The 9,157-nt window shown below is 35.5% G+C and overlaps 1 non-coding gene across 1 annotated transcript; it reads right to left on the bottom strand.

Moving 5' to 3' along the window:
• Nucleotides 1-5,458: 5,458 nt before the first annotated feature.
• Nucleotides 5,459-5,530, bottom strand: Trnap-cgg (transfer RNA proline (anticodon CGG)). The gene has a single exon. It is a non-coding gene; the product is annotated as a tRNA-Pro (tRNA).
• Between the last annotated feature and the right edge of the window lie 3,627 nt (nt 5,531-9,157).

Genomic DNA, 9,157 nt, shown 5'->3' with positions numbered 1-9,157 from the left:
TCGTCTCTGCCCTCGTAAATTATATTTATAAATGACATGTGATCTGCTAAAACATAAAATGTGTCCAGAAAATTCCGAATTTGAACGTTATGCCAATTTCGGAAAAGTGCCGCAGGCATTTCGACGATGCCGCAGCCCCTTCGAGGTGCCGCAGGCACTTTCAAAAAGTATCGGGACATAAATTTGGCCGAAACTAGACAAATGGAAGACTGCGACAGAGAAACAGAAGGGCAGAAAGCAGAAACTAAATGCACCCATGATACTGTAGTAAATTGACTTTATAGTTGTAAAATAAAAGGGACCAAACCTTTGTAACGCTTTAAATATCAGTCCATTATGGTGGTATAGGCTATATACCAATAAAAAATTTCAGATAAAATTCAGCTACTTCAGAACAATTTTGTTACAGTTTCTAGATTTTCACTCCGTCGTAGACCTATTTTCCACAAGATACCTGTACATTTCCTTCGAGTAAACGAAAAGAAAAAGGGATGTTTAATAGTATGCAGTGAAATGCAAGTCAACTGAAGTCAGGTACCCTCATATTGCCGCATTTCAGAAAGCGGCCAGCAGAATAAAAAACCCTACTTTGTTTTCACGTAACACAACTCGAAAACATGCGAGTATTAGCATGAAAAGTGTCCTATTTTATTTAAAATTCATTCCACGAGTGAAATAATGCTCATTTGGCTCCCGATTTACGCGCAGTTGCGCGAAAAATGGAAAAAATTAGGATCTATTTACTAGAGACTTCTTTCGACTACACCACGGAAGCACATTTTTGACCGAATTACTGCATTATAACCTCTGCCATGAGATAGGCAGGTAGCTGTCGCGATACTTTAAGAAATTACCGTGATAAAGCGAAGTTTTCTAATAAGAGTCTGAATAGTCAGAATTTTCCTGTAAATATTATTGCGATGATTCACATTATAATCTCGATACCATTTGTGTAAGAGCCCATTGTGGACAGCTTACACTTACTAGCTAGACAGTTATTTCGGTTATAAAATCCGAAACTATATTGATGTTGAAATTTTCTGTAGTTATTTTAATAGCCTAACTTTTCCTGGAAATGTTAAGTATATCTACAAAATATATATATATATATATTGTAAAAATGTTTTCAGAAAATTGGAGAACTTATATAAGTATAGCTCATAAACGATCAAACTGGAGAATTTTTACATGTACGTAAAAACCTATTCGTTTCCTGCAAACAAAACTTTGAAAAAAAGAATAACATATCGGGCAGCATAGGACGGACAGAGAAGGCAATTTTCAAAAAGCATAATGTTTGGGAAATTAACTGACCGGAACAATCGCGTACTAGAGTTTAAGATTACCCGCGGAGATAAACCGATTGCTATACTTTTTTATATTTGTGAATATAAAATTTAATCGTACGAATGCGAGTTATTTGAGATTTGGTTAGTTATGGGTCAAATTTATGAAACTTTTAGAAGTGCCTGCGGCACCTCGAATGGGCTGCGGCATCGTCGAAATGCCTGCGGCACTTTTTCAAAATTGGCATAACGTTCAAATTCGGAATTTTCTGGACACATTTTATGTTTTAGCAGATCACATGTCATTTATAAATATGATTTACGACGGCAGAGACGGCATCGTTTTGGTCAGCGAAAAGAAATGAGTCTAAACAGTCACTGATGTGAAAAAATCAGGTTTCATTCTAAACTTATTTGTCCTTACGTTTCTAGGAATTTGATCTTTTGCCACAAATTTAAGCATGGATATGTAGATAAGATACATTTACACCCCGCTACATTCCCCGATTTTTGAAAAAATGCTTCATGCAGTTACAAAATGATAAAAATGACAAAAATCACTCACCGATCGCGCTCGTTTTGTAAACATTGACGAAGTACCTGCGGTACAGGAAGCGAAGTGCCTTCAATCCTCGTCGGCACAGGCAGTGCCGCAGGCACTGTTTAGTACCCGTGTAATCTATTTCAAAAGTATTTCAAGTGACAAATAGACATTACACTTAACATCAGAAATTCAAAAATATATGTGTAAGATATAACTCAAACGTAAACCACATGGGCGTATTCAGCGGGGTAGCCCCATTTTTCGGCAAAGTTTACCAACTTCATTCTATTAACATACTTTCTATATGTTTGTTGTATTTTTCCGGCTCGTTGCGCTCGCCAACTTGCAAGTACTTACTTTATGAGTTGTCACAGTCATGCAAAATAGTGCATACAAGTACACAAAGGGAGAATCAGGGGGGCGGGTACAGATCCCCTCCGTCAAATCTGGCGAGCATACACTTCTGATAGCCTTAAATTGAGATATCAGTTATTAAGTCAAAATTTTCTCCTTGCTACGCTCGCAAAACCTTATTCCAATAATATTTATAATTATTGAAGTGATGGTTTGAACAGACAATAGTACTAATCAGGACAAACAGCTATACACTTCATTGTACTTTATCACAAATTTAAAAGATGAAACTTTTTCCAAGGGGTATACCCCGACCCCTCAAAATACTCCGCCTTCCTAAACCCAAATTCTGGATCCGCTTTTTGTACATGCCGACTATGGAACACATGCCCAAAAGATCTGATATACTGTCGTACCATGGCGGTGACATGCCGTCGCCCGGTTTTTACGGGAAATGTATAACTGATGGTTTTCTCCAGCAGTTTGAATCATGTAAAGGCATATGAGTTTGTACTGAGGGAGGGCGATTATTTTAAATTTCTTTGCTTAGAATAACCTGCACATTAACAGTTTCAAACATATACTTTTGGCGCTCAGCAAATTGTTTGGGAAGTTCCTCCAACTTCTATACAAATGACATGGCAGAATGATAAGCGACTATTATCACTTGCCCTGAACCACCCGCATGACATACTAGCTACGACTATTTGCGACTCTTCGTCCTCGAAAACATGTTTGAAAAGTGCATTGAAGGCGGTCGCATTGTTTTAGGTTTTCTCAGCGTATTTGTTTATTATTTAAGTCAAATCACCGCAATTTTATGTTACGAGATCTATGATCTTCCGTGAACATCTCAACCGGAATTTTGATACAACAGCGTTGTAGGACAAGTGAGTCGGTATCTGCGACATTTGAAGTCAGACATTCTACGCGCAGGTGTACAGCTATTGCTTTAGGCTGATCACTACCAAATAGAATGTAAGCCTCCGCTGGTCTAGTCACATGTAGTCCAAATTTAAATAGTACTAATCTTTTTTCCTTTCCTAGTGCATTTTCTCGACAGCAACGTGCTTACTTTTACCGCGTTTCAGTAAGCATCACTTTGCATTCTATTGAAATCGGCATGTTCCTATCGCATGCTAGGTAAAAATGGCGGCGTAAGAATTTTATGTCTCGAAAAGAGAAATTGAAAGAATGAAAAGTAGTAAATTCAGCGGGTTGTATTAAACGAACTGTAGTTTTCTTATATAAAAGTCAACACCTCCTTTTCTTTTTGTTTTTCTAAAGTAACGATCTAGTTCTTAATGGGAATATAAGTCTCTGAAAATCTGATATAATAAAAATGTTGAAAAACCGTTATGAAGTAAGTGGGTTTTATATGAAATAAAAAACAGATGGATTTAGTGGTGTTCAGCCTTTATCCATTTTACGATGTTTAAAATACTGGCAACCTCGTTACTCGAACCGTATATTCCCATCTGCATCTACAACAAGTGGCAGATTATTATATTCACTAATTAAGGAGAAGTCACTTTACAGATGGTAGATAGCCGCATTCAAAATGTTGTACTTTTCGCAAATTTGTTGGTTTCTTTCACAAACCAGGTTAAAGTCCTAATACGACTTGTTCGTGAATTGAACGAAATTAATTTTAGATTTTCAAAATTTTCTTTGGGAAGCCACACACACCTGCAGAAGGAGGAACCTTCTCCCGCACATACACCCAAGCGTCTTTTCACGGCTCGTATTCGCACCCCTTCATGAAAATCCTGGCTACGCCAATGCTCTATAGTCAAGTAAACTATAGGTATATACAGGCTATTCACATACGCTCAGAGACTTTAAAAACGCCCTGTTTGTGTGTGTGTTTTTTGTTTTTTTTTTTTGTTTTTTTTTTTGAAGATATTTATTATTGCATATTATGAAATACTCATGATAAATAATGGTATTTAGGTATTATTCCTGCGCTGATCGGAGCGTGACAGTAAAATCGGTCCTGAAGATATATAGAAGTCGGAAAAGAATACTATTGCACATCATTCTGGCTTGTTTAACCGTTATAAGATAAATGAACTGATCATAAAAGGTAAAGCTGAATTTTACGTTGCAAAACGCCAACGTAGGTGAAGTTGACGTAATTTAATTTCTCTTTGCGACAATTGCAGACCAAGATAAGCCTTCACGTCCGTGCAGGCTGATCATGGTCTGCACTGTTCGCTGTTCGGTCAGTCAATTTTCAATAAAAACCCCTTCGAATATTAAATGGTACTGCCATAATTGCATTGCAGACCATTCGATTTATAAATACAAAAAAAAATGTATAGCAGGTTAAAGGTTAAATTGTTCACGTGGTGGTATCAAACGCAGGCTGGATCAGATTTTCTTAATGCTAATCAGTTAATAGCAAATGATTTAAATACAAGTGACAAGAATGATATGACTGTCACAAATGGATGAGGCGTTTTTAAAGTCAGTGAGCGTATACAATACAAGTACAAAAAATGAGCAAAATCATATGTGACTTTACATAAATATATAACAAGAATGTGACATAAAAGATTCATATACATGGGTAAAGTACCATTTACGACAATATAACATAATATATTCATAATATATGTCATGATACTATTTATATGACCCAGGGATATATATACTGACCAACTTCTTCAATGAAATGAGACCAATCGCTAAGGTGACTATATATTAGACTAGCTGACAAACTAAATTGAATGTCCTTTGTCAACTTGCAGAGCTTGCGAGACTGGCCTATCAATCCCATGTACAATTTTCCCGGTGCCTACCTAGCCTTAATGATTCGTGTATCAATGATTTTCAAATGATTTGATTATGAGCTCAATTAATTCAGGGATCATGCAATTTTTCAATATTTTAAACCCTTAACACACAAGTAATTAATAATGTTCGGCTTAATATCCTACAGGCCCAGGGGACTACCAAACTTGACTGGTCTGTTTGTTGAAGATCCTGTCAGATGATGTCTTTGAATCAATAACATGCAAGTCTTGCTGCCTTGATTCCTTGACGCTCAGTTCATACAATGTATATGCTATCACTTATACTTCTTCTACCAAGAAGGTATTACAAAATGTTTGATTTTGAGTATGTAATGAAAATTGAAGTTGCTTTAAAATTTGAAAGATAAGAACGAATGGGAAAAGAAAAGCTCTTTTTTATAAGACTCCATGCATTGACTTTTTTTCCGTTGGCAATTACCTTCGTAGCAAAGTGTATGCAGTTTACCAAAAATATTGGGCTCGTCCGGGAATTGAACCCGGGACCTCTCGCACCCGAAGCGAGAATCATACCCCTAGACCAACGAGCCATTCACGTTAATTGCCCGCTTATATACGGTACCGTAGTGTATTTTATGTTATCAAACAACAGCTGTTGTCCTTATCTGTTGTCAATAATATAAATTACCAAAGAGCTATAAAAATAAATAGATTGGCAACTTGACAGGCATATAGAGCAAATCTCGCCAACCTCCCGTGACAAAAAAACGAGATCTTGTTTACCGAAAGTGGCGCTTTCTCCACGCGCCATTTTGTATGCGAAAGCAATTATTCATCGGTAAAATAATTATCACCGTATGACCACGCTTCTTTCGATGGCAAAAAACGTGTACTTCGTGTCTTAAGACCATTTCACATTAAACTAATTTTGTTTTAGAAGCTAACATGTATTTTAAATGTAGTTTTAAAGGTACAAATTGTAACTCCGTGCTCGCCGATGTTTGTTTTTAGTAAGATAACGCCGAATCACGCTCTGACACGAGCTCACGCGAGATTACAGCCAGTTGCCATTCTGTGTATTTTATACTTCTTTGAAATTACTTAGGCCAAGCAAACCTAAATCTAGAATTTCTTCACGTTTACAGAAGACTACGTTGTCTCGTCGGGGTCACCACCGCCTACTGTTAGTTTGAAACAGCGAAAGAACGATACGTCGAACTTTCGACTCTCTGCTATCGTGGTTTCATTACTGGAAGTGGCTAAGGGTCCGGTAATCAATATATGTGTACTATTATGTACTGTATTACCAGTGTATATGGTAATTGATGGGAAAAGATATGATTAGTTGTCAAAAAAAATGCCGTTTTTACGAGGGTATTTTTGTAAACATTTTATTTATAACTAGCTCTCATTCGGTTACGAGGCATACTGAATTTGAAATTTTAACAATGATTTTCGGTGTTCACCGTTATTCATTTACTTAAGCAGTAAAACGAGTTCAGCAAAAAAAAAAAAGGCAAGAATTCCGATTACAGCGTACAAATAGCTATAGTATGTATTATATCGTATTTTTCCCAGGATGAAATAAATATAAACAATCCTTTTTCCTTTCACTTACAGTTTAAACTGACGATAACTTACGACAGCAAATATCTGAAATCATCTCCCATTTTTGATCTCTTTGTAAATACAGTTCTCGGACATCATACTGATTACCGGACGTCTGGACAGCACTGTATGGGTTCTCTAGATAGTTTCATTATTCAAGAGTCGTGGTTTCTTTGTTTCGATTTTTCACAATCGTACTTTCGACTTTTCTCTAATCGATATCGTGGTATCAATTTCTTGTCGCTCATGTGCAGTTGCACGATGTAAACGTAATTATTTCGTCTGTAGAGGAAGGTTACTTGTATTGGTTCCACGTTTTGAATCCTTTGCGCATGTGTAACAGGAACCCAAAACTACGATGGTAAAAAGATCGTATGAATGGAAATTGTTCAAGATGCCCTTGCTCAATATATATTAATATATTTTTCAATATTTATGCCCCGTCTTATTAAAAGACTATTCAGACATACATCATAGAATAATGCCAAGAAATAAGAAATCATGTATTTAAATGAAAAAGCCATTGGTGCGTTCTATCGTACTCTTTGCCTCGTGGAATTTTGCCGCAGAATGTTTCAGAAGCTTTGAGTATTAAGAATCTTCCATGTTACACAAAAGCCGTGTCATTCGACGCCGCCAGGAGGCGGTGTCGAGTATATGGGATACACTTTAGTTTTGGACCCTGTAAAGATGGTTATGAATAGATTCGGAACGATAAACTGAACACAGTGAATAGTTTGTAAAAGGACCCACGATATTGCACAATAGATTTTAGTGAATAAACTAAAAAATGGCAAAAAGAAAACATAAAAATGTATGTAACGCAACTTATATGTGATATAAAACAATGTTATCTGTCTTTCCTCTCCTAATTATTGCTCAAAAATTGTGTCTTATGAATATAATAAAGAACTAAGAGAAACAAACTCAAATCAAATTAATTATAATTTAATTAGGATTAATTAGATCAAGTCCATATATATCAATATGATATTATTTATAATATTATCAATATATAATCAAAAGAGTTTTAAGACATACTGTTATACAATTCAAAAAGCATAATAATTTTCAATATTCAAGAAAAACGCAATACATAAATCACAAACTTAGGTATCTGGGAAAAGCATAATACTCTAATGCACTAATATTTCAACACCAGATAACCTGAATTACTACAATGAAATGCGACTGAATATAACAATACTTTTCCTATAATAACTTAAATTATTAAAGCCTGATTCTTCGCAAAAGCTATTAACCTTTTAAGCTGTCTCATAGATACACATTTTAATAAATAATTAATAAGGGACCTTGGTTTGGGTGGGAGGGAGAAAAACTAATTTCGACGTGACCAGACAAATAGAAATCAAAGGCCTGAATGGCCTGAGTCGGCTAATGATTGATGTACTGACAGTATAGTTTACCAGTTTCAGTTTGTTTTTAGTTTTTTTTCTTAAAATTTCATAACACAGCTCGATATTTACCCAAAATATTATATCCGGATACGATTACACTTTTCTCCAGTTTGAACAATATATTTTACAAATTGTGATGATACGAAGACATTTAGCAGCAATTGGCAGTATCTGACATTGAAGTTTACGGTTAAATTACCTCTTATTTAAATCTTTTCATAAAAAAGTTGTTTCGTTTCGCCAAACATAGACGATCTACTTTCGATTTCAAAAACTACAAGAAAATACAATTTAATGTTTCGCCGATTTGTTTATTTCTCGAAAAATAAGAATTAAAATCATTTTTAATATCTGTAGTAACTAAACAAACCAGTAAGAGCTTCTCTTCCCAAAAATTTATCCGTTTACTGACTGCAAAATTCATGCGTGTGTGTAGAAACCCACGCAAAGTTTATAGAAATCATTACGATGCGTGTATACGTTCAATGTGGGAGAATTAAGGCTGATCGGGATCGGCTATGTTACCTAACGCATCCAGACGATTCAGATTTTGTTTTTAAAAAAGCATTGTGTGCATTTCTGTAATTTTATATACGTTTAGAAATTATTAGACATGCGTATTTGCATTATTTCTATACGTAATTTACGCTAATACGCATCTTATCTGGAGCCCTGTGGAACTATTTTTTGTCTTTCGCTGGATGTTACGCAAGCTTTGTAAGCCTGCGCAATTCATAAAATGCACATTTATGCTTAATGAGTTACATTCGAGTATTGCACAATTACAAGTCATAATTATGACAGATTACATCGTATATTGGTCATAGCAAAGGGAATTCACGCAACTTAACTTCATTCTTGCAGTGAACTGTTTGAAGTTTGAGAAATCTAATGGAACTACATCGCTTCACTGTGTTATTTGGTCCATTTAGACTTAGAGAATCGCTGGATAGCAAGGACTCGTCAAAACGATTACATCGTTTAGCCGACTCAAAAACAGAATGAAGCGCCAATTCCAAAATACCTATATATTTACTTATCTCTAACCTATCAAAGCAATGAAAACAAAATTCAAAATGACCAATCAATTCAAGAATTAAAGAATCCGTTGACCAACCGAAATTATTGACACAACAAAAGGACTGCTTGATTTTGACTGAAGAAAAATTTAGATGTTCCACATAATTAACC

The sequence above is a fragment of the Mercenaria mercenaria genome, chromosome 15 (genome assembly GCF_021730395.1).
Source record: "Mercenaria mercenaria strain notata chromosome 15, MADL_Memer_1, whole genome shotgun sequence".
Taxonomy (NCBI): Eukaryota; Metazoa; Mollusca; class Bivalvia; order Venerida; family Veneridae; genus Mercenaria; species Mercenaria mercenaria.
Note: the sequence above shows the minus strand (reverse complement) of the source record. Positions and strands in the feature narration are given on the sequence as shown.